Source organism: Lutra lutra, chromosome 13, assembly GCF_902655055.1.
Source record: "Lutra lutra chromosome 13, mLutLut1.2, whole genome shotgun sequence".
NCBI lineage: Eukaryota > Metazoa > Chordata > Mammalia > Carnivora > Mustelidae > Lutra > Lutra lutra.
The window spans coordinates 46,050,491-46,055,290 of NC_062290.1; the positions used below are offsets into that span (position 1 = coordinate 46,050,491).

Here is a 4,800-nt window from a genome sequence, read left to right on the forward strand (position 1 = left end):
ATTTTGAATGCCTTTTTATTTAAGTAAGCTCTGTGCTCGATGCGGGGCTTGAACTCACAACCCCAAGATCAAGAGTCATGAGTGCTACTGACTGAGCCAGACAGGAGGTCCTTGAATACTTTTATATACTCATCTTATATGTTATAGTTACTTGTTTTCAGTTTTCATGAATCAAACATTGGCTAATTAGTAACGTTTGTTACATAAATAACTGACTTAGCAAACAACACAATTTTGTTTCTGTGTCTCTAGCACATTGTCTGGCCTTTTACAGACATTCAACAGATACATGGACGGATGGATGGATGGATGGATGGAAAATCAACAGCTTTCCTAATTCAACATTTTTTCTTATTTTAGATAAGTACAGTCTGCATTCTCAGCTAATCCCTTTGCCTTCAGGACTAGGAGAAGAGAGAAAAGAAAAAAAAAAAAAAACAGGAAAAGGAGACAAGATGAGGTATATTTATACAAGTTCTCTCATCCCCTACTTCCTTCACTCACTTTAGTATTGATGCCACAGTTATGAATTTTTCTATTCAAATGGACCTTGATAATACCTCCTGGGAAATGTCTTAAGGATGCCACATTCAAGACTGAATGGGCAATGTATTAATGTTTCAGAATTTAGGAATATTTGGGGAAGTTGCAACAAATTTTTTTCAGTGAAAGCATACATACTTTCGCTTTGTGACATCTTCCTCAATGAAAACCTACATAAAATTTTATATTTCAAAGCCCTAAAGATGAAATACATTTTGAAAAATCCCCTGCGAGGTAGTATCGGTAAATTCATGGTTATTTCCACCCCATAAAGAAGTAAACATCATCACATTCCTCATGAAAAACTCCAGCAAGAGCCATTGGCATGGTTTGAATACAAACATTTAGCAACTAAATGACTTTATCAAGCTACAATCCCTGTGCTCAGCAATTTAAAGGAAATCAGCAGCTTAACCAAGGTTTTTTTTGTTGTTGTTTTTTGTTTTTTTTTTGTTTTTTTGCTGAGCAATTGGGGGCCAAAAATAAACACTATTACATCAAACTGCAGACACACAAAAATCTGAATAAGTTCGCTATCTTCTCAGGGCATTTCTGTACCTAATGAGCACAGTTGAGCCCAAAGGCGTCAAGATGTTTCTCACCATTAGGCAATGGGGTGAAGGATTACCTATTAATTCCTGGGTGGTCATCATGAGTTCTTTGGGGTAAAATAGGGGAAGATCAAAAGAGGATGCAAATATTTTTTAATCAATGAAAGAGGGAACCGATTCATTCCTCTGACCTTTTTGATTGCAGGGGAGATACATTATCTGCATTAATTAGCATGTTGAAAAATTCCTTCTGGATTGCCAAGTCCCTTCCTATGAGTCGTGGGAAATATGTTTGTAACATGATGTGCAGCAGTCTGTCATACAGAGCTGATTTTTTGGACTTCATCTCGGAGTACGCATAAAATGTGAAACAGCTTAGCGAGTTGTGTCACATTAGTCTTTCTAATTGTTGAAAAAGGTTAACATTTGTCTAACAACATTAGTGCACAGTGCTTGGGTTTTGAAATGCCAGTTTGCTTAAGATACTCGGTGTTTTTAAAAGGAAATACTTCGCGAAGTAATATAAATCATTATCATCTCTAGCATAGTTCAGACTTGTTGAACACTAACCAATGATTTCATTCAATCCTTGTAGGGAATACCACTGGTATTATCACCGTTTAACAGACAACAAAAATGGAAGATTGAAGAGACTAAGTAATTTGCCCGTAACCACAAAGAAGGTACAGTCGGGATTTGAACCCAGGTCAGTCTCACTCCCAGAGTCAATATCCTTTACCACACTTTAGGTCTCCCTCAGCTCTTGTCCTTCTAACTGGGTGGCATTGTGAGGGCTACTTAGCTTTTCTCTGCCTCAATTTCCTTATCTGCTAAAGGGAACAAGAATAATTGTGTGTTATTGGGATCATGAGGATTGAATTATATACTGGATGTAAAACATTCAGTAAAATGCCTTATTACACATACCATGCTATTATTATTCTTTTAAATTATCACATTCAAGGGTTGGGAAGAATCTAATTATCACCTGCTTTTCTCATTTGGTGAAGAGGAGGAATAACTGAGTAAATGTTATTTATTGCCGACAGAGCTCACATTCATGGTCCTAGAATGCTAGAACTTGGAAGAAGCCACAGTAAGCCTTCTTTGTAGTAACTGATGAGGAAACTGAGGCCCAAAGAGCCAAGTCATCCTTGGGGTAGTGGACTGGGAGAACCACGCCCTTGGTGGAACCATTTTCAAAGCTACCGATGAGCCTCTCCACGTGGGTACAGTGAACTCTTAGCATCCCTTCTGCTTGCATTTTATTGTTTGAATGTGCCATCGACAGTTAGCTATCAATCAAATATATGCTATGTCTAGCATTTTTTTCCCAACTTATAAATGGGAAAAATGAATTTTTTACTTTCTGAATACCTAAAATTCCATAGCCTGTGAAAACGTATACTTTTCTCTGAAGTATATTAAAAGATGTGTAGTACAGTGCTTGCTTCGGCAGCATGTAGACGAAAATTGGAATGATACAGAGAAGATTAGCATGGTCCCTGTGCAAGGATGACACACAAATTTGTGAAGCATTCTGCATTTAAAAAACAAATCAATAAAAAATAAAAGAAGCATAATACAGAATACTTTAGAAATCAATTTGGGAGAGCAAATCCAGAGAAATCACAATTTTGTTTTGATATATATTATTTAAAGCTATGGGTTTTATAAAGATATTCATTTTTACCTTGCAGTTCCTATAAATAACTATGAAAAACATGAATTCTTGGGGTGCCTGGGTGGCTCAGTCAGTTAAGTGTCCAACTCTTGGCTTTGGCTCAGGTCATGATCTCGGGGTCATGAGATCGAACCCCATGTCAGGCTCCACGCTCGGCGAGGAGTCTGCTTGACATTCCCTTTTCCCTCTCCCTCTGCCCTTCCCCCAACTTGTGGGTATGTACTCTTGCTCTCTAAAAAAAAAAAAAAAAAAGTAAATCTTAAAATTAAACAAGAATTCTTGGTTAAAATGGGCAACAAACACACATCCTCATTACATTTGATTTCTAAACATGGTCACAAAATGCACAAAATGAAAAAGGCCAAAGATTTGAATCTATTATGTTCTCAGCACTCTAAGACTTTCTCATTTAATTGTTACCAAGCCTGTGATTTGCCCATGATATTTCAAAATATCATGCCCATTTTGAAATGAGACAATGGAGGCTCAGAGATGTTTAGTGATTAATTTACTGAACATTATAGACCTAAAAAATCTCAGCAAAGCTGAGATTATAACCCAACTCTTCAGGATTCCTGAAGCTCAAGGTTTTTCCATTATTCTAGTTTGCTTTGAGCAAAATGCATTTGAGGTTTATCTTTTCCATGCATGTTATTTCTTGTCCTACTTTTCGTTGTACCGATCGTGTCAGTTGCAGTCCAGGCAGGGGAAGAGGGACAGTGTATTTTGGAAATCATGACTTTAGTTGAGGGATTAGAGTTTGCAAGACTGTGGAGAGTTGCATCAGGAAGGCTGGGGGTGGTGGTGTGTGGTGCGGGGGGTCAGAGAAAATCCCTAAGCACTTTCTCGGAAGCACTGTGACACGGTAAGTCAGAGCCTGTGGGAGAATCTAAAGCACTTTGTGCATCTGGCTGCTGGTGTGGGATCGCAGAGAAGAACCTCATGGAAGGGTCTCCCAGCCTCACGTCCACAGCCAGGTATATGGTATTCATCTTACCTACAACTTGGGGTGTGTATTATGGGTGAAGGCATGAACTCAAGGGCTGACAGACAGGAACCCTCATGATCTCTGGTGGGTTGACCGTGTCCCCCTCATCCCAAGCCTTACCCCCTTTCTCTTCAGCACATCAGATGGTATTTGTGCGGTAGCTTTGTGTGGATGAAGGACAGGAGAGTGCTGAGCACAGTACCTGGCACAAAAATAGATGGTCAGTGATCACTCTGCTTCGGGGCTGTAACAACGGAATATCCCTCAGCTCAATGAAGCAGAGGATGAATTGATTGCAGGGCACTAGGTAGCTCTGAGAATTTCCGGGAGGGCTAGATCTGCTGGAGGGCAGGTGGACAGAAGCGACCTCAAGCTACCCATGAGCTTGTATCAGAGGCAGCCCTGTGGCCGCCTTGTCTAGGCACAGAGAGCAAAACAGGCAAAGGTGACGTTGGGCCCTGAATTCCAGAGTTGCCTCCCCCGTTGTTCCCAGAAACAGAGGCCTCTGTTATGGGCTGCTGCGGGAAATGGGTTTATGCACCTGTATTCTCACCCTGCTCTCTTCTAAATCAAATCTCGCCTGGGCGTGTCTGGTGGACTGAGCCTGGATCAGGCACCCTGCCCCTCCCGCAAGGAGGCTGGGAGAACAAAGGAGAGAAAGGGGTAATTTGTCTAAGACTGACACTCTCTGCAGGTACCATGAGCTTCCTCCCTGGGAACCTGCTGGAAACTGGCTGCAGCCCAGTGGCTTAAGGTGGTCAGTTCTGGCCAAACATGAGGCTCAGACCCTAGCACTGGGATCAGACCCGAGTAAGGGCTGGTCCTTCTGCAGACTTGAATGCTGCTTGGTTGCTGGGGTTCAAGCAATAGTTTACCATATCATACAATTACAACTGCCAGCTTTGGTCCCCAGCTTCCAAATTTTACCTGAGGAAGGCCTGATGTTCCCCAAAGCCACGAAAGGTGAAGGGAGGGCTGGGGCCAGTTTTCTACCATGCCATGTTACTACAGTGCCCTGACCCCTAATTTCCCAA

At 41.3% G+C, this 4,800-nt stretch overlaps 1 non-coding gene across 1 annotated transcript; it reads left to right on the forward strand.

Moving 5' to 3' along the window:
* The first annotated feature begins 2,537 nt into the window (after positions 1 to 2,537).
* LOC125084131 (U6 spliceosomal RNA) lies at positions 2,538 to 2,644 on the forward strand. Its single transcript, XR_007122492.1, has one exon. It is a non-coding gene; the product is annotated as a U6 spliceosomal RNA (small nuclear RNA).
* Positions 2,645 to 4,800: the final 2,156 nt, after the last annotated feature.